Source organism: Balaenoptera borealis (genome assembly GCF_965194805.1).
Source record: "Balaenoptera borealis genome assembly, chromosome: 9".
NCBI classification, from domain to species: Eukaryota; Metazoa; Chordata; class Mammalia; order Artiodactyla; family Balaenopteridae; genus Balaenoptera; species Balaenoptera borealis.
The window spans coordinates 30,373,322-30,398,101 of NC_138873.1; the positions used below are offsets into that span (position 1 = coordinate 30,373,322).

General features: G+C 37.8%; 2 pseudogenes across 2 annotated transcripts in view; both read right to left on the reverse strand.

Moving 5' to 3' along the window:
* LOC309635011 (small ribosomal subunit protein eS12 pseudogene) overlaps positions 1-8,071 on the reverse strand; it is a 79,662-nt pseudogene extending 71,591 nt beyond the window's left edge. The window contains exon 1 of the transcript XR_014249605.1: positions 1,291-8,071. The product of XR_014249605.1 is annotated as a small ribosomal subunit protein eS12 pseudogene (transcript). The remainder of the gene's footprint in view (positions 1-1,290) is intronic.
* Positions 8,072-8,084: 13 nt separating this feature from the next.
* On the reverse strand, positions 8,085-19,856 carry LOC309634998 (small ribosomal subunit protein uS2 pseudogene; annotated as a pseudogene). Its single transcript, XR_014249606.1, has 4 exons — positions 19,685-19,856; positions 17,907-18,048; positions 17,209-17,300; positions 8,085-16,224 (listed from the first exon to the last, which is right to left on the reverse strand). The product of XR_014249606.1 is annotated as a small ribosomal subunit protein uS2 pseudogene (transcript).
* Between the last annotated feature and the right edge of the window lie 4,924 nt (positions 19,857-24,780).

Sequence of the window (24,780 nt, forward strand, 5' to 3'; positions counted from 1 at the left end):
TGATTATACTTTATACTACAAGGGTACAAGGAAAGACATCTTTTCATTGTTGATGAATTTGTAAAATGGAACAGAGAGTCTGGAAAGAAATTCGGAAATGGTTTCAGAAGCATGAAAAAAGTGTATAAACTTTGATCAAGCAATTCTTTTCTGGCAATTTTCCTTATGGTAATAACAAAGATTGGGAAATAGTATGCTAAAAAATTGTCACATATGGCAGTTCTAATAAAGTAAAATAGAAAACAACCTCAATGTCCACTGTTAGGGTAAAGGTAAACAAAACTTTTTACTACAGGGCACATCCATTTGGCAGAATATTATGACACTATTAAAGATGTTTATGAAGCATTTAATGACACAGAAGCATCATATAATAAAATAGTAAGTGGAAAAAACAGGGTACCAAGGCACATAAGCAGTCTGAAAAAAATTCATAAAAAATATTGAAAAAAATACTGAAGTACGATAAAATATGAACAATTGGTGCCTATAAGTAGTGTGATTATCTCTGGCTTTTTTCTATTTTTTATACTATTCCATATGCCCCAAACTTTTCTCTATAGCCACATATGTGGTGAGATATGAGTAAAGTTCATTTAGAAATCTTTGAAAAGAGACTTTCCAGAGTACTCAGGTAACCAAAAACACACTGGAGTCCAGTCAATATTAATTTGGTACTGTGAGTGTGTATATATATGTTTACATAAAATGAAATAAAAGCAAATTATTTGAGATAGATCATATACCCCAGAGATATAACTTTTTGAAAACTTTTCCAGCAAGCTCTTTCTTCCTGTGTTTTAATAAGGATCTAAATATTTCCCAGAGTTTTTTGTTTGCTAGTTTGTTCTGTTTCATGTTCTCTTTAATATCAGATAAAAGGAGTTGAAAGTTAAGTGAGTGGGTGTCACTGAGGTGTTGGGAGAAGGAAATTGTGGTGTTAAAACCTCAAATGAAGGACTCTGAACACTGCCCCCCCACCCCCGCCACTGTATCACTCCATACTTGTAAATTAGACACTTCTCTGAGTAAATTAACCTTTTCAGGTCATAGATAATCAAGTCAATTTTCTTGACAATAGAAATGTTTTACATCAAGTATCAGTATACTGGGAAAAACACACAGATGATCAATTTAAATTTTTCATATATTTAATTTTAATCTCCAATAAAGTTTAGACATGAACTGGAAAAGCTAATCATTTTGTTTGCACATTGACACTCTTTTAAACAGTCTACCCATAGTTCCCTCAGAACCCACTGAATGAGCAGCAAGAAATGTAACGCAAACCTGAGCCATGGCTGATTGGACCAGAGGGGACACCTAATCCAAGCAAGGTCTCTGAGATTCTCTTTTCTGGGAATTTGCTGTTAAAACACAGAGAGATTGAACTGATTTTCTGAGGGCACTCTACCTGTCAAGTTGCTAGATTAGTGGCTAAGACTACCAACTGAAGACTTGGTGTGATAAAAAGCCAAACAATAGAGCCAATCTATGGGGAAAACCAAGAAAATGAATTAGAAACACAAAGCAACATAAAGAACACAAGTGGTGCAGAGAAGAGGCAGTTGATTAAGGAGCTATGGTTTCTGAGGGCTTTCTAGTTCTCTGTTCCAAAACCTCATTCACACCTTAGTGACACATCTCATCTTTGGTTTCACGAGATATGTCTGTTATCTTATTAAAACTCTCCCTTTATTTAAACAAACTTTAGATGTTATTTTGTTGCTTGAAACCAAAGCATCCCTGGGTAAATAAGTACTTGTCCTTTCTAAATTACATTAAAATATGGATAAAGCTTGTACTTTCTATCCACATTTAATAGATCAGGAACTGAGTCAAATAATTTAACATCATATGTTTACTTACTGTAGCTCTGTGACTAGAGTTCAGATATTTCAATTCCAGTTCCTCTGCTGTTAACTCTTCTGTGTCTAGAGGTAAATATGGCCAACGCTGTGCTGGTAACCGTTGAACACATCAGCAAAGATCTGTCTACAAGGTGTTGTAACTGGATAACTGCTACATCTGGATTCTGCTGTAGTAGCACTATGTGAGGACACCGTGGGTTATCAACTCAGTTAAAAGCATCAGGACCATTAACTTGTAGTTCTACCATCAAATTCATAGAAAAACCAAAGGAAATTGTATTTTGACATTACTGTTAACAAAAATGTACTGCAGCTTCTATTTTAACCACAGCTATAGTTTCAGTGTTGAATGGTTCTTGTCATCAAGGGAAAAGCAAATAAAAATATTTTCTAACTCTACATTTAAAATTCTGATCTATAAACTCAATAAAACATCTTCAGTTCTATCCAATAAAAAACAAACAATTGAAGTCAGCTAGAATCTACTATATGCCCTTAAATCTCCAAGTGTTCTGTATAACTAAAGATATGTAGTTAATTTGCTAATAGCTATCCTATAGATATCATTTATTGAGTGCCTACACTGTGCCATGGACTGGTCTATGTATTTTACACACATTATTCATTCATTTGACAAGTATTTATTTTATTGAATACTGGATACACACTGTTCACATGTCATAGTTACTGAGAATATAACAGTGAATAAAGCAATGTCCCTGCTCTCAAAGAATTTTTTAGACTTCATTTAATCATCACAATTAACCTGCAGTTGTTACCATTTTTTTAGACCCAATGAGGTTAAATAATTCACCCAGGGTCACACAACAGATGAGGGGTAGCTTAGGCTTCTTAAAATCTCAGGCTTTTTCCATTTGACTACATGTTCTCATTAAATCATTGACTATGGAGAGAGAACCATATTTACAGCCAGGCGAACACTGTTGAGAAGCTGATAATCACTGATAATCCATGCCAGGACCGTCTCACATATACTAGTTCCTTGATGCATTTACTACAAATGTAGATTACTTCCCATAAAGTAATGTTCTCATTGAAACCAATATTTCCTAAATTACTTAAACAACCTTTGAAATTTATCATTGGATTATCACTGGATTGGAATCTAAAATACTCTACAGTCAATATGAACAAAATTCCAGATGTTCAATATAAGATGAATGCAAGTAATTTTATTAAACCAAATTAGGTTGAATTTATTTTTAATTTGATCCATTCATATATATGAATGGATCAAATTATACATATAATGTGCCAGAACAAGTTCTAGGTGCTGGGATACAGCAATGGAAAAAAATCCCTACTCTGATGGCATTTACATAAAATATATATTTTGTTATATGGCAGCAAGTGCAGTAAAGAAAAATAAAGCATGGAAGAGGGCTGGGAGTATAAAGGGCTAGGACTTACAATTTTAAATAAGCAGGTCAAGGAAAGCTTCATTGAAAAGGTGAAATTTGAACAAACTATTAAAGAAATTGAGAGAGTGAGCCACAAGGAGATCCAAGCAAAGGACACAAGTTCAATATCCCCGACATGTGTGTATCAAAGCTATCAGGGTGTCAGGATTAGAGAAGTAGCAGGCACCAGATGATACAGGACTCATAGGCATCATGAGGAGATCAGCTTTTACTCTGAGTGATGTGGGAAGTCATTGGAGAATTTTGAACAAAGAAATGATATTATATGTCTTAACTTCTTGAAAGTATCCCTGGCTGTTGTATGGAGAATGGACCATAGGAAAGGAAAAGAGGGAGACAATTTGGGAGATTTGTAATAATCCAGGTGGGAGATGATGGTATCTTCCATCAAGAGTAGAAGTGGCCAGATTTCTGGATATACTTTGATCATAGAGCCAACAGGATTTGACAACAGATCAGATTTGGGGTTTAAGAGAAAGAAAGAAGTCAAGGATGAGACCAAGGATTTTGGTCCAACTAATGGGAAAGATGGAGTTGCCATTTACTATGGGAGGAGCATGCTTGAAAGATCAAGAGTTCAGTGTGGGGCATGGAGAAAGCATTTTTCACAGGAGTGATCACGTGCATCAAATGCTACTGAGAGGCTGAATGACATAAAGACTGAGAATTTACTATTGGATTCAACAATGTAGAGGTCATTGGAGACCTAAACAGAACTGTTTTGGTGGAGTAAAACGATAAGAGTGAAAGGCTGATTAGTGTGGATTCAAGAGGCATGGGGAAAGAGGAATCAAAGGCAACAAGTCAACTCTTTTGAGAAATTATTCTATAAGCAGAGAAAATGGGCAAAACCTGAAAGAGAAAGTGGGGCTGAGGAAGATTTTCTTCGTAACAGGTTAAGATTGAAGAAAGAACATGTTTGTCTGTTGATAGGAATGACTCATTAGAAAGCAAAGAATTGATGAAGTTTGTTCTTACAAAAAAAGAGGGCAATATAGTGAAGAAGGTGGTCTTAGAAGAGTGGAAAGTTCATCCACATCCGTATATATGCTTTTATGATTATAATCTCTCAATATATTACATGATTTTTATAATTATTCCTACACTGCTCTTACTGAAATTTAGAAGTTTATTTGCCAAGAAGACTGCCTATTTTCTCACACAATATAAATTGAATTTATCAAGAATAAGTATACTATCTTGCTCAACTTTTTGTCACTATTTTTTGAAATGTATTCAATAATAAATATTTTCATGTTTACACTATGGTTGCATGAAGTAGTAATGTATGCATGAATGTTAAGAGGCATGTTGTGAGTTAAAAAGGACACGGTTTCCCCCTAGAACCTGCCCCCCTTCTCTGCTATATATGGTGTACATTCAAACTCTCTCTAGATTTCTGACCCCCAAAAAAGTTTTGGAATTATTTTAGAAGGCTTTATATATATTTAGTATGACAATGAGTTACCTCTTTTGATATCATACCTTAGTGAAAACAAACTTGATAATTACAAAGGTCACAGATTATTTTTGTTTTGAATTTTTTAACAAGAACCTTCCAAATTTAAAAAAATAATAAACATTTATGTTGAAAACTCAAGAATTCTATTTGGGGCTTTGTAAATATGCATAATAATCTTAAATTATTTTAATTAGAAAAAAAATCTTACAGCTTTAGAAAGCAAAGACTCCAGGATCATACACTGTAGCTCTCAAAGGTATATAATTGTCAATTAATCATTTATCTATTCACTCAACACCTTATCCTCATGTACAATTTTATGAAATTGATATTCAAGTGAAATTCAACATATTATATTTTGACAATAACATGCATACATCAATTATTCTCTGTAAAACAGAAAATGTTGTTCTAACATTTATTGAACATCTAATGTGAAGACATAAGTACTATCATTTACTCTCGTTGTATAGAAGAAGTTAGATAAACTGCCCAGGTCACATAGATAGAAGTTCTGGAATTCAAATCAAGCCTGTGTGATTCCAGAAGCCAGATGTAAACCATTACCTCACACTGTTATCTGTACCATGGTACCCCTTACACATCTACTAAATCAAGATACAATTCCGAGACACTTCACCTACCTAGAAAAAAACGTATCCACAAGAGAACTACAGTTAAAAATCTATTCTTTCCAAGAGACCTTCAAGATGGCAGAGGAGTAAGACGTGGAGATCACCTTCCTCCCCACAAATACATGAAAAATACATCTACACGTGGAACAACTCCTACAGAACACCTACTGAACGTTGTTAGAAGACCTCAGACTTCCCAAAAGGCAAGAAAATCCCCACGTACATGGGTAGGGCAAAAGAAAAAAGAAAAAACAGAGACAAAAGAATACAGACGGGACCTGCACCTCTGGGAGGGAGCTGTGAAGGACGAAAAGTTTCGACCTTGCTATTCAAAGTATGGTCTAGCAGGAACCAGCCATATCAGAATCACCTAGGAGACTGTTAGGAAGGCAGAACCTCTGGCCACATCATCGACCTACTAAATCTCAAGGTGATTCTTGGGAAGCACTGCACCTGTGTCCTAATGCTGATTTGGTTATTTCCTTAGCATGTAACTAACTCTAGGCAAGTGCTTTCATCTCTAAACCTAAATTGCTCATCTCTAAAGTGGAAAGGATTTCCACCATGCTAATTCAGGGGGTTGTTAAAAGGATCATATGCAATGAACTATGTGAAAGCACTTTGAAAGGTATAAAGCACCACTAGAAATCTCCCCTAAAACAGGCGTCTGTGTTCAAGGAAAATCCAAGGGGCCAGGGCTGGTGCCTGGAATGTCTTGGCCACGTCCCTCACAGCTGCCTCCACTATCCCTGTATATAAACAAAGCCTCAGAGAAACATCTCACTTGGTAAAATAAATACTCAGGTTTATGAAAGTGTCATGAAGCTGAGTTACCCCAGGAGATTCATAGGGTGATGCCTGACCCAGCTGCTCTCCAAATCAAGCCAAGGAATTTGCCCTCGTGTCAGTGCACCTGCCACCGCTCTGTGACGTTCCTGGTTACTCCCTTTCTATTTTTCTCATCTCTTATCATCGGAGGACTATGGGATGACTGAGGAAACAAGGCAAGGCAGGAGCTGGGATTTTCTGAGGAGTAGCATGTCAGGTAAAAAGTTGACAGGCTCAGGGCACTCTCCAACCATGAAAGTAAGCTGTCACACAGCAGATCTTTCAGTCCCCTGAGAACTGTCACTTGGAACTTTCTAGTTCAGCAAGTGTCCTTTAACAAAAGTTTTAAAATTATTAAAAATGAATATTTCATTGTTAAAAATTGTTTTCCACAAGAAAGACCCTGTTCCTGGAGGTGTTTAAGAAAAAGAATTCTGAGCTCAGGTAAATTGGGGATGCTGATCACCACCCCACCTCCTGGAGGAGGGGCACAAAAAGAATCCGATTTAAATTTGCTGAATCAGCATTTTCCAAACTTACTTGACAGCAGAACACTTCCTTGCAGTATTGCCTATTAATACACTGCAGTTTAAACAGTAGTTCCACTAAGAACGTATCTTGAAAATCACTGTCTTTTTTTGGTTATAATATTTAATGTAATCTTAATAGCATAGCGCTACTTTTGTGGAAATGAAATATTCTAGCCTGGAAACTTCTTGACTACAGGAGCTGCTGTTGTTTACTCTCCAGCACTTAGCAGAGTACAAGGCATTTAGCCAATTCTCAGTGAATGTTTGTTCAATTTTAAAAATCAAAATAGAACACTTTTTTTTTTTTTTTGCATGAGAAAAGATATTCTCTATACCAAAAGGATATGACGAGTATTTATGTGTGTTTGTTTGTTTGTTTTTTGAGGAACAAGAGCCCAGTTTTTTTACTTGATCAGTTCTTGCGTTTGATGTACTCCTCGATGACATCCTTGGCCTGAGCCTCTTTGCCATAGTCCTTGACCACCACACAGCTGCAGCCCACCACTTTACAGGGTTTTCCCTGTCTACCCATTCCCTAATTTCTTGTCATCAACCTTAATCAGGTTGATCTGGTGCTCAGCACAAAGGGCCTCCACCAGCTTGACCTACACAGGCTCATCACAGTTGGAAGCACACAGAGATGGGCTTGGCGCTTGCCTAAGGCTTTGGCGGCTTCGCGAATTCCACGTGCTAGGCCATCGTGGATGAAAGCGGGCCTCAGCACCTCTTCCAGAGCAGTATTAACGTCCATTACACCTCCAGCAGCAATGCCTTCCTCGGCCATGGCGGTGGGTTATAGGTGGAGCTGAATCTTGAGTGCACCCGCGCCTCCGCGGCCACAGGGAAAGAGCTATGATGAGTTTTTTAATTGGTTTTATGTGATGGATATGTACATTCAAATAACTTATTTGGGCTGATTATTTGCTACTGTAAGTAACAAATAAGGAAAGGCCATCCTAAAAAGGAATTTATACATAAGAATACTGTCAACCATCATAGTTTTTCAACATTTATAACATATCATGGTTCAATATTTCTAATGAACCAGAAGTTACTTTTTTTAAAAAGGCAGGAGCTAGTGTCATTCTCTATAAAATAGTGTGGAAGGTGAATTGTAAGCCTGACAGTCTACGGGGACTTGGAATCACCATTCAAAGTTTATAGTCCTTAGTTATCAAACTGCTGGTAAAGTATAAAAATACATCCAGGGCGTCTTGATTGTTCTAAATCACCGCTGGTGGTTCAGCATCACATCCCAGACCTCTGCACTGTGTCCCGAGAGAGGCATTTTGAGTCTGCAAAACTATCAGAAAAAAAAAAAAAAAAAAAACAGGAAGGGAGGGCTGAGTGGGGAGGAGAAATGAGCATTCTAAACTGAAAACAGAAACATGGATGCTGACGCTAACAGAGTTTCCTCAAGGAGAGAACCCTAGGTAAGCATGCGTAACTTTGAAGTGACCCACAAACCTCTCCCCTTAAAGAACCTTCTCCATCTTAGCCAGATTGTATTTCCCATAACGGGAAATACAAGCCCTTTGGGTTCTGCTCAAGTGAATGATTTGCCGCAGTCACAAGACCAAGTGACTAAATATTTCTAGCAAGCCCATGTATTTATTGAATCTTGCTTTTAGAGATTTTTTTCAAACCTTGGCCTTAGAAGGATGAGAGAAATACAACCTGGGAGCAAAAATCTGGTCTTCCTGAGCTCAAAAAAGGATTTGACATAAATTGCTCTATTAACAAAATGCCCTTTGTTACAGTCCGAAGGAAAAAAAAGAGGTCATCCTGTGCAAAAGCATTTTCTAAAGGTTGTCCCAAGGACCCTACTGGTTTCTCGTTAAATCTCAAAAACTGCCTGAGATTATAACCCCTCTCCCATTTGTTTAACCTTCTATAATATTATTTTCAAATGTCTCTTCGATGCTACTAACAATTGAACAATATTATTTTTAGTCTCAAATTTCAAATTTAGCATTTCTTTAGTATTTTTATATGTTACATCAGATTTTATACACTATTTAGGTAAGCATTTGTATGAATACAAACACACACACATATTTACACAAAACCTTTCAAAAAATGGTGATGAGAACTGGTTTCAGATTTTTAGGTATACCTATTATCACTGTAGTATTCATACAAGACAAATAAAATGGAGAGAAAAAATCCAAAGGAGGCTCAATAAAATATGCATTAAGAACATAGCAGATATTTAACCTCTTGAAACCTCAGTTTCTTCAGCTGTAAAATGGAGATAATATTGATAACCTACAATCATAAAGTGTTATAAGGATAAAAAGAGGGTATATTTAAAACAATTAGCCTTTATAAATATTAGCTAATATTACTGTTGTTGCTGTTGTTGTTTTTTATTACCATTATTATTTTAAACTTCTTAAAATTAAAATTATTTTTAGGGAATCCCTATAGATTGTTATTCAATAGAAATTTACCAATGCTAAACATGGAGAGGCAAAAGAATACGGTTAATGTTACAACCTAAATTAGAACTAGGAACAAGGTTTTCTATCTGAGTTCTGAGCCTATTCTGAGTTCCATGCTGATCTCTTTTTAGAATTTAACCAACACTGACAAGTCAGCACTTTTGAAAGGTGAATATAAGGGAATCCACCAAAACGTAGGTTACACAAGTTTCCTGGTGACCAAAATTGAGTCATTCATATATAAATTGGATTCATCCAAACCATTGTTTGAATTTGAATATTGACATTAAAATTCATATAAAATACAAAATTATTAAATATGTTGTAAATTTATATTCATTGTACATTATTGTGACTTTCAAGCAGAAAAAAGACAAAAATAAAAGAAAAAATGTAAAAAGGAAAAATGTATATATTTCTTCTCATACATGATCTTTGCTTTATTCTGTATTCTGTTGAGAAAATCAAATAAAAATATTAACAATATTCCTATAATAAAAGTTTCTCATTTTGTTTTGTTGTTGTTCTGTATCTAAGATTCTGGAATATGGGAAACTTTCACAAAATTATTTTGGTAAAATGAACACAAAAAACTTTCTGAAAGGCTTTAACTTCATATTTTACATTCAATAGGATTCTCCCAAGATTTTAGACCAAATATCAAATCTTCCATAAAGTACACAAACTTGACACATAATAAGTTCTCAAGATAATATACTTGTTGAAATAGAGAATAACAATTTATTATGAAAGTGCCTATCAGAGCGACTATACTCAACAGGCCCTCAATAATAAATGATTGTTGGATCCGAATGTTATCACTTCTGTACCAAAATGACAGCACAGAATTGTAATTAAAGGATTATAAAACGGTTGACCATCCCTCAAGTGGAAAAACCTTCTAAACTGTATTAACTTTTATGCTGTGATAGGAAGGTTCATAAGTACTCTAAATGGGCCTTGAAGGGCAAATTGGATGAAGTGGGCTTAATGGTATTTCTTTAGTGCAGAATGTTACATTAAGACCTTCCTGAAAACCCCTCTTTGAAGTACACTGCCCCACCATCCTCATAATAACCTTGCATTTATCAGGCCTTGATTCTGTGGTGTAAAGAGTAACGTTTCTTACCCCATATTACACATGACAACTTCTTTTGGCTACACACAAAAGTGATCTCAGGTATATTTAAAGCAAATGTATAATGGGAGTGATAATGTACAACAACTGATAAATATCATGCCCAACACACTTATTAGATGTCCTTACATATCTCTTGAAAGTACTAATGTTGGAATGGGTGATAAATTGACTTAAGGTTGAACACTAGTGTGAAAATTGAGAAGTCCTGGATAGAACTGGAGAGCAGGGAGTTTTGAAAGACTAGAGAAGAAAGGATGAATGAGAAATACAAATATACAGGACTTCCCTGGTGGCACAGTAGTTAAGAATCCGCCTGCTAATGCAGGGGACATGGGTTCGATCCCTGGTCCGGGAAGATCCCACATGCCGCGGAGCAACTAAGCCCGTGCGCCACAACTGCTGAGCCTGTGCTCTAGAGCCCTCAAGCCACAACTGCTGAGCCTGTGCTCTAGAGCCCTCAAGCCACAACTGCTGAGCCTGTGTGCCATGACTACTGAAGCCTGCGTGCCTAGAGCCCTTGCTCTGCAACAAGAGAAGCCACCACAATAAGAAGCCCACACACCACAACGAAGAGTAGACCCACTCGCCGCAACTAGAGAAAGCCCGTGCGCAGTAACGAACCCAACACAGCCAAAAATAAATAAATAAAATAAATAAATAAATAAATTTATATATAACAAAAGAAATACAAATATACGGTGGAGTTTTCTAAAAATAAAGTAATAAGAAAATATAAAACCTACAAAAGAGGTTGATAAAGTCAAAGGGATGTCTAAGGAGACAGAGTATCAGAAAGCTTCAGGTACCATCCTAAACTTGAGAGTTAGGCTTGCTCTCTACAAGCTACGGCTGTCCGAATTTAGTAAAGCCACATGGTGGAAACTATCCTAAATCAACTGGCATAGTGGATATTGATTATAGCAAAACCCTTGATACAGTCTCTCAGGATAAATTTGTAGATGAAATAATGATCACAGACCATGTTTTATTTTTTCCCAAGACCTATCATATTGCCTGATATATAGAAGGCACTTAATAAACTGAAAGAATCAGGAATGTGACCTAAGGAATACAACATTAAATGGATTCATAGCTGGCTGGAATATATTTATCAATCAGTGCATTACTATCATCCCTATTGAACTCTAAATAGGGCAGAGACCGTGTAATATTCTTTATCTTTGCATCCCAAGGCTGAGCAGAGAATGCATAAGTATTTTCAGATCAGCTGAACTTGGAGGGAGATGTTCAGTGGCTCATCACAGAACTCAAATGTTCAACATTTTTATCTGTGATGTGAATGAATACCTTAGAGATTTAAGCTAGTCAAATGTGCAGATGATACAACTTTTGGATGGTTATCATTACATAAAATGCTCAAATACTTTATTATCAATAGAGCATCTTAATACATATTAAATATAGCAGTTAATGGGGTGGTAGCAGCAATATTAATTGAGTAAAGTCAGAACCATTAGAAACAACTAGATCCAAAGGTAAATTTAGGGAAAACTGTGTTACCTACTCTCAAACAAGATTATTTTCCCCCTCTGGATGCCATTTAAATAGGTAGTGAAAATTTGAAACAGAGTCTAATGTAAATATGTAATATATGTAATTATGTCTGATTTAAAATTTGGGGTGAGTTTGAAAAAAGGTTTGAAAACTTGATCTGAAAGCATTTAAAGAAGCCATTTCATGACAGTGCCCAAAAAATAATTTGGCAAAAATAACACTTACTGAGTGGTCACCAAAAACATGTGCTGAATGATCAGCTAATTAAAAAAAAAAAATTGTTGTTAAAATTACAGCATAAAATAGGTTGTGAATAGGCCCTTGGCTGGGAATGCACCAAATTAGAATACAGGGTCCATCTGGCAATCTCTGAACCTGAGCCAGGGCCATGAAAACCAAGAGACTCCGCCCTACATTTGGCGACAGTTGTACTTTCTAAGCAAGAGGATCTCAGGAGACCTCTGAACCTGTAGGGCGATGGGGACCAAGATGTGGGGACAGGGTTCCTGGGCCATGATTCAGCGAGGAGTGCCCATTTCACATCCCACGAAGATCACAACGGTAAGGATAATGGCCCTAGCTTCCACATTTTTTTTTTGTTTGTTTAAACAGTTTCTTTCCTGCCATTTCCCACAAAATAAAAAGACCTATTCAGAGGTAAATTTCTATAAGAGAAATTTCTGACATATGCAGAAATGTGCACAGAGTTAGATTCTGACTGTGTAATTTTATCCTGTCTTCAGCAAGAAATTTAAAATTTTCTCCAAACTCATAATTTTTTGAGAACATTGTCATCTCACCATGACAGCAACTTGAAGGAGTAAAAAAATTTGAGGGAAAGAAAATTAAAACATTATTTTAAAAGACTAAGGATTGCTATGGAGCAGTCAGAGGAGTTTAGAAGAATAGTCCAGTGACTAGCGTTTTGCCAGATCATTTGCCAAAATGTTGACATGAAAGTTCCCTGAAAACTTTGTCTTAGGTTTCCGAAAATTTCTCTGAGGAAATTGCTAAAAGAATAAACAATCAGTTCAATTGCATACAGTGAAGAATCAAGTCCACATCCAATGTGCATATTCTGTTTATAGCTGGGAAGAATTTAAATTACTTGCCTAGCACTCCTTTTTTCTTTTCAAGTATAAACTAACTCAAAAAATTAAGTAAAAATTGATGATCTAGCAATGTTTCTCTGGCTGCCATACAGTATGGGCAATGAGTTCTAGACTCCAATTTATTGGTTTGTCAGAAAGTTTGGTTATTTTCATCAAGTTAGCTTTACATTTAACATTCCTCCGCTTAATTGAAACCATGCGGACACATTTGGTTAGCATCCACATTCCTACAAAAGTAAAAAGGGTACTTTGTTTCAAATTCTGCACACTTCACCAGTAAATTCTATTCTTCTTGCAGTAACAATTAAACACACAGTTGGCACTTAATAGCAAAAGCTTCCTAATCCCTATTGTCAATGGGTACAACTCAGCTTTAGCAAATATCCAGTCAGGTGGAGGAAAAAGCATTATCCATAACTTTGTCTTAATAATTGAATAAATGATTTTCCAGGGACTAATCCCAGGGTTTTAAAGCATGGCCCATGGAAAATTATAGCATTTTAGAAGTTTATTTAACCCCCATTCTCTACTTCTTGCCCTCCTGGGATCCTGCATCAATGTGCTACCTGAAGGATGGGTTCTGAAGGGTAAGCTAGGAAGTGCTACGCTTCTTAACTGACTGTTCTTTCTTTCTCAATCCCATTGTGGAAAATGACTCTGGATTGGTTTATGAAGCGAGTTTAGAGAGTAACAGGTTTCTAGGATTTGTACTTTCTCTGCTTTGGCAAAGTAATTCCAAAAAGCCAAAGATACAACAGCAGGATAACATGCACCGTTAAAATAACAACATTTTGAGGTTGACTAACTAATGAAAAAATGATGTCCAACCGCCTTTCCCTGTTAGGAAATATGCAAAGAATAAGGAGAAAAAAAGAGAAGAAAGTATGATCAAACGGATTAATTAAAATGACTCCTAATTGACAATGACAAGGTTGTAGCAGTTAGAATTACCCTCGGGTATTTATGGATGGGTCCACTGTTGCAGACACAGCTCTCCTTCTTTCAGCAAGTATTTGCTGAGCACCTACTATATACTACGCCCCTAGACGCTATTGCTACACGTTGCCACTTCTGTAGCCACAAAGAGATGGACATGACTTGCCCTCTCACATCTTACACTAGAGTCACCTCCACCCTCTCCCTCCTCTTTCTCTTCTTCCTCAGGCACCCATGTGACCAGGCACTGAGACCAGAGCATCTTTCTTGCCAGAGACAGGAGCAAGGAGGTCACACCTGATGTGAAGAAAGCCAATAAGACCTGAGTGGCTAAGCGAGTCGAGAGGTCCAGGGGGTCAAGGAGAGAGGAAAGAGTCAGGGAGAGTGCCAAGTGCAAGCGTGAGGACAGAAGACAGGCCACCTGTCAAGGTAACAGTTTTCACTAGAGAACCCACTGGCTGGCCTCCTGCCTCTGACTTGCTGGACTTCTCCCCTTTGCACAAAACCAGAGCTCTTCCGGTGTGTGAATACAATCCTGTCACCCTTCCTTAAAATATGTGAAGTGATTTCCTATTCGTTGTCCCAAAGATAAAATAAAAATCCATGGCTTACAACGTCTTTATGACCAGAGCCTTTCCCGTTGCTTCCACCCCTGTACTCAATACTGCAGCCATTCTGAACTTCTTTCCCTTAACTTTTGTGCCTTTGCCCACGATGTTCCCTCTGAGAAGAATAATCTCCCACTCCATTCTGCTCTCTCCACCTCCTTGCCTACAGGAACTAGAATTTCAGATCTTGGTTTAAATGTTACTTCTTCTAGATGACCTTCCCTGACCCTCCAAATCAGAGTTTCTCAGACAGCAGACCTGCAGTGCTTGTGTAAAATATTTCTGGCTCCACTCCATGTTAACTGAATCAAACTCTCTGGGCTGGGGTCCAAGAAACCACATTCCACTTATTCTAGTGTATATTAATGTTTCAGGACCAATGATTTAGACTCTGGGATGATATAAATAATAATAAACAACCCATACAGCACAATTAATTCCCCACCAATCAAAATGGACATACTGACCAATCAGGACAGATGCCATGACCAGCCAAAGTGGACTCCGGCTATCAAACTCTCATATGTACTAGTCTGTACCAACAATAACCAGCTGGCCCATGCTCTGTTTCATTATATCCCACCTTTCCTCTGGGCTGGAATATATTAGCTGATATTTACTGAGTACTTCCTTTGTGCTAGGTATTGTTCTAAACACTTTTCTTACATCATTTCAATTAACTTTCAAGATAATCCTATAAATTAGGTGCTATTATTATTTTCTTTTTTTAGAAACTGTTTATTTTCCATCAACCTATTTCCATTTTAAGAGTTTGTGGAAGAACAGCTTAAGACCACTCAGTGGTTGTTCCTACCCATTCAGTGGCCTGAGCAGTGGGAGCTGCAGACCAGTCTTCAGTGGGGAACTGCAGAATAGGCACAGAGGGCACCTGCACACCTTCGGACAGGTCCACCACCTCAGGCTGAGTAGCAGTGAACTCAGGAGCTGGAGCTGAATTCACCCTGAAATTCCTCCTTGGTCACAGCCTTCTCAGCTGCCGCCTGCTCTTCCCTTTCAATCTCTTCAGGATCTCTGTAGAAGTAGAGATCAGGCATGACCTCCCATGGGTGTTCACGGGAGATGGTGCCACGCATGCGCAGAACTTCCCGGGCGAGCATCCACCACTTCAGACCCACTGAGTGAGCTCCCTTGTTGCACGGGATGGCAGCGTCCACATAAGGCAGAGGAGAGTCTGTGTTACACGGAGCAGTGGTAGGCAGGTTAACGAAAGAGGCCTCCGTGAGAGGCTGGTGGGCAGCCCTGGGATCAGTAACCAGCAGAAGGCTTGGCTCCCGGAAGGCTGCCTGGCTCCGGTTAGTGAAGGTTCCAGGAGTGAAGCGGCCAGCAATAGGAGGGGCTCCTGTGACAGCAGCAAACTTCAGCACAGCTCGCTGGCCAGTATTCCCGGAGGATAGGACACTGACATCAGCTGGGTTTTCAATGGCAACAGTGGCACGAGCTGCCAACAGAAGCTTCTCCCAGGTCCTCTTCAGATTTATGATGTAGATGCCATCACTTTTCCTTTTGTAGATGTACTGTTCCATTTGGAAGTCAAGGTTGGTGCTACCTAAGTGGGTTCCTGCTGCAAGGAATGAGGACATCCTCCTCCTTCATTTTCAGGACATCAAGGGCTGCGGACATTGTGAGAGCTTCCCTTTAAGTTACAATGAGAATGCAGAACAAGCCATATGGACCCCTGGCTGGGTAGTGTGGAAAGGCGGTGCCATTATTATTTTCATTTACAGATAGCAAAACTGAGACACAGAGATGTTAAGTTACTTGGCCAACATTACACAGCCAGTAAGTGGCAGAGCTAGAGTTCAAATTTAGTCTGGCTCCAGAGCCCTAACCTACACTGCACCTGTCATGGTGTGTATGAGGCTTTATTTTATTGCCAGTCTGGTTATTTGACTTTCTCACTACCTTGTGTTCTCCATGGGGGTAAACCTGATACATAATAGGCTGTCAACAAAAAGTTGGAGAATAAATGAGATCATGCTAATTTAGTTTAGGATCAAGAAGAGTGGACAGTAGAAGGCTGACCAATTGCTTACGTTATCTCCTAGGGTTTTGAGGCTTGCTTTTAAAGAACTTCAAGGACAAGAAGCTTGGGAGCTTGCAGGAATTAAGGTGTGGCAACCATCTGAGGCCACTGAAATCCATGCACCTAGAAAGCCCCAGCCATAGAATTGGTTTTCCTGCTCCAAACATTTTCAACCAAAGTGATGAATATAAAACTGACATGCGTACTCTTGGCAAGTAAAATCATGTCAGAAAGATTAGAACCAACAGAGAGGTGACAGGCCTCAATATTCCATGGAGTTAATTTCTTAGAAAAACCTTTTCAGAATGCCCGTTAGTGGAGCCAGCTGGAGCCCAAAGCCTCAGTAATGAAACTAGCTGTGTCATGCAGATTCATCACACAAAATCAAGACACTGAGTTGCTTTCTCCAAACGTATAAAGTTGGTTTCTTCTCTCAGGGTGGAGCGCCGTGACTGTCACTCCCCAAAGCCCAGATTATTCTTTTCTTTTTTTTTTTAATTTTTATTGGAGTATAACTGATTTACAATGTCGTGTTAGTTTCTGCTGTACAGAAAAGTAAATCAGTTATACATATACATATATCCACTCTTTTTTAGATCCTTTTCCCATATAGGTCATCACAGAGGTTTAGGAAATTTACCTGTCTAGCAGAAATGCAGTTTGGCTTGCAGAGTAGCAAAACTGGAGTCAGGGAAGCCATTGAGGAGAAATCCAGGTGGAGCTGACAAAGGCCTAGGGAAGGTAAGAAGGGTAAGAGGATGAAGCGAGGTAGCACTTTTTTTGTGTTGCAGCAGTTATGAAAGAAAGATTCAACACAGGACCTCAGTTAAGAATAATTGGGGAGGGAGGCATACACACCCTTCTTACCTTCCCTAATTCAACGTGTAATGAGACTAAAACCGTTCTCTTAGTGGCCTCTTGCTACCTTAAAATTATTCAGGTATTTGAGAAAAATGTGGCAGTATTTCTTGACTGTAATTCTTTTAATGAAAATCAGCATCTTGGCATCCATGTCAAGGAAGAAATCCAGAAATCAGTGTACAGAAGAATTATCTGGTAGACTTCTGGGGTTGCAGTGAGACATGGAAGGAGAGGAACTAACCAGAATGGACCAGAATGAGGAGTTTTGACAATGTTTAGAAGTTATTGTGTTCTTCCAGCTACCCAGGGAAGCCACATTCCTTCCTACCCATCCAAATACCTCATGGTTCCCACATTGTTATCCAAGTCACAAATCTTTGGGATTAGGTCCTGTTCCCTTTTTTTTTTTCCCAGCTCAGTTTCCAAAAGAAATGCTTGAAGGATCCAGCTCTGCCTCTAACACTGAGTACTCCTCACCTTAATCCTGGACAGCTCCCATCTTAGTCCTCTGAGAGTTTCCATTGTTTTCCATGGCTGGAGGGGACCTGGACTACTATATTATCTTGTCCCTGTTTGGACTTGGTCTCCTAACTGGCCCTCTCCCAGGGTGGGGAAACAACTAGGAAGAAAGGAGATTTGGAGACATAAGAGTTAAAGGATTGACTTCCTTAATGTCACTTTGACCTGAGAGCCTATTAGCTCCCGGCTAATGGCCCATTTCTGAGCCTCCCTTACCCACCACCGCTGCCCACCCCTAATCCCCACTGTTGCTTGCACCAAGCTTTGGTGCCTGTGCCACCCAGAACTGGGATCTAAGGCCATGATGGAAAGGAGCACAGCTGATCTAAATAGAGGACTTGAATGTTAGGAATAACCAGAATTCATACATTACACTGGCATAAGCAAGTATCAAAACTATAGAAGTTCGTTTGGTTTTTTTTTTTTTGGTTTTGGTTTTGGTTTTAAGAATGGGTTGTATTGCTTTCAGAACTAGGAAGAGAGAAAGTGTTGAATTCTAAGTGAAAAATTCCAGTTGGATGAAAAGACTAGGGAAGACTTGTAAGTAACACGGTGACTATCTGGAAAGATTCATTTCGATAGCTGCAAGATTTTTAGTCTGATGCTAAAGCACACATTTCTATTATAATCCTGTTAACTGCTTTTAATGAGTTACTTGTTCATAGAGCAAAGATTAACTGAAATCTAGCCCATGTTTGAGTTGCCACAGATCTTTTATCCCTGATCTAAATAAAAATTTTCACTCTGTTACCTAATGAATCAGAGAAACTAAAAACTGGTAGGAGGGACAATCAACAATAATTCCAAATGCCACTCTAGCTCTCTGGTGATTGGCCTTTCCTGTAATGACCTCTACCATCCAGAGTTCACACCTCAAGATCATCTCTGGCCTACACTTCAGTATTTGGTTAGCTCTTTCCAGAAGGCAATTCTGTTTCACATATACATTTAATATAGATATGCCTTTTAAAAAGAAAATTATAATAATGAAAAACATATATACACTTAAGGAGTTCTTATGTGACTCAAGTTTTATCTACTTAGTGTTGCTGACACTGATAAACCACTCGACTTTGGGGATTTTTTAGTTTACAAGGTCATTAGACAAGTTCAATGGAAATACAGCCTATTTGTACAGTGGGGCACATTTGAAGATCCTTATAATTTGTCAATTAGACTCCTCCAAATAAATATTTTACATTTATTAAGGACTTGACTCCCCCAGATCTTCTGATTATATTACCTACTATAAGAATAAAATCTGGGCAGTTTATCATTGTCAATAGGTTTTTCCCAGGAGAATAATTTTTCTGAAAAACAATATCACACATTTATGTTGGTAACTTGGTTCTATACCAGCTGAATTTGAATTTCTAATTTCTAAATTATCCATGTTAGGTAGAAGTACAATTAAGGAAGTTTTTGTCAATTTGAAAACTCTGGGATGAGGGAAGAGGTTGGAATAAAAGACAGACCATTTAAAATCTAAAATAAATGCCTAATTAATTTATGAAAAAAATATGCAGTATACGTTATTGCCACGTCCAGTCAGTATGAATACTTAAATGGCAGTTTTTCCAAACTATTATCTTCTGTATTTTTATTTGTGTTTTTGGCCACTTCACTCCCTATAATCAGGAAACCAGTTATAATGTTTAAAAGGATCATACATAATACATTTCAAAGTTTACTATCTTAAAAATATAACTCCCTTCGGGGAGTTGAATATGGCTTACTTGGATTCTTGCCTTTATTGATATTTCCTGAGGGTTACATCCACGAGTGAGGTCTTGGAAATCGGGTAACCAACAATTTTTCATGACACAGTGTAACTCCCTTAGCAATGTGGCGCTAAAACCAGGAAAGTGACATTTCCTCCATTGTCTTTGGCTGTAGCTATGAGTTTCCCTTCGAAGAGACCACAAAGCAGGACCCAGTCAGTTTAATAATCCTGATAGAACCAGCGTGAGTGAAAGTTATGAGCACAGACAGAGAAGCTTGGGAAAAGTAAAACGGTAGGGAAGGAAGTCAGCACATGGAGGCAAAGACCATCAGTCACCAGCATCAATTTTCCACTGGTTTATAAACCAGCATATTGGGGAGAGTGGGGTTTGAGAATAGGAGCTGGGAGGAGAGTCGTTTTTAATATACTGTTTTTCCTTTCGGTTCTTCCTTTTAATCCTGTGGTGTTGAAAGCACAGCTTTCTCAAAGACAATCTGACCTATAGTCAACATTATAAATCACTCTCTAACCTCATAAACTGAGGGTCTGCAATGAAGATCTGTAATCAACACTGTAACTCATTCTTCTAACCACATAAGTTAAAAAAAAAAGACCCTCTAACATCCTTATGGTCAATTCTAGAAAACAAATACAAAGATAAGGTAGGTTTTGTTTTTTTTTTTCTCAGAAAACTTTTTATGCATCAACACTACTTGAAGCTATTACTTGTTAGTTCAGGGCTTGATATCTTGAACATTTTCTGAAATCAATAAATGTAGGGTACACAGTAATGAGAATATTGTGAACAGCACGGTTAACTATTGGATTACCCCTCAAAATCTAAAACAGAATGAAAATCCTGCTTTTAGAATTCCAATTAATGTAATCAGAGTTTTTCCAGTTAATCTGGAACTATTCCTGGGTGTAGCATCACATCAACCTACCAACGTACTAGTAAATTGGCTGATTTCTTTTTTTTTTTTTTTTTTTTTAATTACTTAACTTTTAAAAAATAAAATAAAATCCCATCCCCAAACGCCAGGTTCCACAATGATGTCACATGCAACTTTGCTTTCTTCCCTTGTCACCACGTGGACAGGACTTTCCAGTGTATGTAAAACTGTATTGATGCCACTTTTTTTTTTTAATTTTATTGAAGTATAGTTGACTTACTGATGTGTTAATGATGTGTTAATTTATGCTGTTCAGCAAAGTGATTCAGTTATATATATATATATATATATATATATATATATATATATATATATACACATACATATTCTTTTTCACATTCTTTTCATCGTGGTTTATCACAGGATATTGAATATAGTTCCCTGTGCTGTACAATAGGACTTCGTTGTTTATCCATTCTATATATAATAGTTTGCATCTACTAATCCCAAACTCCCCAATCCTTCCCTCTCCCACCTCCCCTCCCCCTTGTCAACCACAAGTCTGTTCTCTGTGTCTGTGAGTCTGTTTCTGTTTCTTAGATATGTTCATTTGTGTTATAGTTTAGTCTCCACTTTTAAGTGATACTATATGGTATTTGTCTAGGTCCATCCATGTAGCTGCAAATGGCATTATTTCATTCTTTTTTATGGCTGAGTAGTATTCCATTGTGTGTATGTATGTATGTGTGTGTGTGTTTGTGTATATATATATATATATATATATATATATATATATATATATATATATATCTCCTCACCACATCTTCTTTTTTTTTTTTTTTAATTAATTAATTTTTTAAAAAACCAAACACCATGGTATATCCATCCTTAATATCTGGTAAATATCTGGACAGATCCTGTAGTGTTTAATGAAATTGGCTGATTTCTGCCTACCACTTACACCAACAACCATGAATCTGTAGGATAGGATGTAAAAAAATCTAAGATACAGAGCAGCCCAAGCGAGGTGCCAGGCAAGTGCCAAAGACAACAGCTCTGAGTAAGAACATAAATAAGAAAATATATAACAGGACTGTGAAATAACAGTATGGTTCCAGATTTAGGAAACTTTTAGGGTCATTCTATTCTATGTGGATCAGAACAACACTAAAAGCTTGGATCTGGGTGTTACATCTGTAAATAGACAATACAAAATAAGTGTCTACTGGAGACCAGTCGGTTTAGAAACCATGAGCTATGAAGAAAAGTTGCACAAACTAATTTTCGTGACAACTTGGCAAAGAAAAGATGAGGATAGACTATGGTGATATATATCAAAAATTGGAAGAGTAGACCAGTCTCTGTAACTTCAGAAAACACAACCGAGCAGTTTTGCTAATATATTTTACTCCACATGGAGCAAAAATGAAGTGGTAAAAAAGAAATAGAGGTGGCTGAGTATTACTACTTCGAGCGTCCAAGCAGAGATCGTGTGATCATGTGCCAAGGGGGATGATGAAGAAATTCTTAACTTTTCACCCAGCACTGTGATTTTGTAGATCTCAATGCATGATCCTTTGCCAAACATAACTTTTTATTTAAAAATTTTAGAGATTAAAAAGCCAGAAATCACTTAAAAGTTTAAATCCAGCCTATGACAAGATGCATATCCATCCTTTAATATTCATTAAGTTTATTTTAGGCTTATGACACAGTTCAGTGCACATCAGATATTGTTACAAATTATACACTTAAGATAAAATAATAAGGAAAGGCAATAGAGTCAACAGCACTTATATTTTGAAACATGTTGATAACAGCTTAGTAACAATACTTCCTAGCAGGTGGAGACTGTATTGCATGCAGTATAAGATGAGAAAAAAATTTAAACAGTGGCACAGAATTTGAAGTTGGCAAGACTGATGCTATCACTAACATTGCATAGGAGATCTCCATATGCTATTTCTGCATGTAAGAAAAGGTCACAAATTCGCTTAGATTGGACCACACACACAGAGGGATAACTCATATTCCCTTGCTCTTTATAATCTGTTCTCCATTTCACTAATTCATCCACTTAGTCATCATTTATCTAAACATATGTATGCCCTCACTATCGAAGGGCATCATTTAAATCCATCTCCTTGGACTCTACGTGCTTTAAAAGCATTAATGTCCTACTACATCAGGCCGTAATTTCAATAATATTTTCCACTGTATTTAAGGAATTACTTGGTGGGAATGGATTAGAAGTTTTGAAATCAGCATGTTCTTTTTGCATGACTTATTTGCAAAAGCCCCTCTGTCTTGTACTGGTGAGTACCTTCCCTGCACATTAGTGAGCGCTCCCAGAGTTGGATGCATGCTGGGGACAACAATCGTTAACGTTTATGATCTACATGGCATATTCCCTGTTTGCCTCTCATCCTTTTTCCTTGATAATTTTTCTTCATAGCGCTTGGCAACCCTGATTACAGATCTGTATCCTTTACCCAAAACCTTTGGGGCCATCTGTGCTTCCAAATTGAATTTGTTCAGAACTTTTAGGAAGGCTTTATGGCACACTCCCAGCAGGGTCTGTGACAGCCCCTCATAAGCAAACATTAACATTTCTTCAATGCAGTTCATGGGAATTCATACCAAGAGGGATAAACAAAGACTACAAATAGCTTCATCTTTCCCCAGGTCATGTTCTGCTGCCAGAGAAGTTCAAGTCAGGTCAGGTTTTGCTGCCAACTGAGTTAGGAAATACCTTTCAGTTTGAAGAGCTTTTTGAATTTCAGAATCACAGATAAAAGATTGTGGACTTGTAAATATTTATTCTTTGTCTATTTTCTGTCCAGCCTCCCAACTAAGATTTAAGAGCTGTGCAGACCTGAATATTTTGTTTATCCTCTTTTTTGTGTCTCCCAAGTCCAGAATAATGAAAGACACAAAATCCCAGTAAACAGTTGTTGAGTGAATGAATGAATGAATGAATGAGATGGTCTGGCACTAGAGCTCTGCCTAATGGAAGAACTCTATAATGTCTACCAGATCATCTCTCTTAGGGACTTTAAATAATAATACACAGAGTGGGATACAGGCCGTGAACTATGCAGAACCTGAAAAACAAGACAAAACAAAACAAAACTACCAATGGAAAGGAAAGGCATTAAGCAAAAGCAGTTAGGCAATAAAAGATGTAAGCAGAAGCCATGAGGTAGAAAGAGAGAAGAGAAGGTCATTCTTTACTCAGAAGTATTAGAAATAACAGAGACAGTGAAAAAGATGCCAGAGTCCACACAATAGATTCTAAGACTTGGTATCAGTGACACCATACAAAATGTCCATTAACTAAATCGTTGTTTGACTTTGTTCCTTGCAACTTGAAACACCACCTTAGGTGAACTATATAACTTCTCTGAGCCTCAAATCTTTACCTATTAAATGACGAGTTTGGAGAGAGGATGCCAAAATTTCCTTCCAAATAAAATAATTGTGTACAGCAGTGGTTCTCAAACATTAGTATACAGAATCACTTGGAGGGATTGTTTAAACTCAGATCACTAGACTCCACCCCCAGAGGTCTTTTGGTTTTGGTTTTTTTTTTTTTTCTTTTGGCTGCACTGCACAGCTTGTGGGATCTTAGCTACCCCACCAGGGATCGAACCCGGCCCCGGAAGCGAAAGCGCCGAGTCCTAACCACTGGACCGCCAGGGAATTCCCCAGGGTTTTTGCTATAAGAAGATTTGGGTGGTGCTTGAGAATTTGCCTTCCTCAGATGAAGGTGATGCTAATACGCTGGTTCAGGGACCAGTTTTGAGGGCTGCTGGTCTACTACACAAGCAGCATTATTTTACAAAACACATGTGAGCCATTATCCAAATTCTGGTGCCCTCTGCAAATTGTTTGAGTTTGTCCATCTATAAAGCTATGTGCAAGCTTCCCATCCACTCTTGATATTCAATTTGATTTCCAGCCCTGAAATGAGAAAAACAATGACAGAATTTCTTTTCATCGTGATGGCTATTTAACCATAAAGCTAACGCTTTTGAAATTAAATGAAACTGATGTTTAATACTGTCTCACAGACACCCAGAGACAGGCTTGAAAGAAGAGAAATTTCAGTATGTTTATTCCCTTTGGACCTACTTGTGGCAGCCACTTATTTTCTGGCATTCAGAAATTTTTAACTTCAAATGACACGGTACGGCCAATCTATGTCCAACTGAGT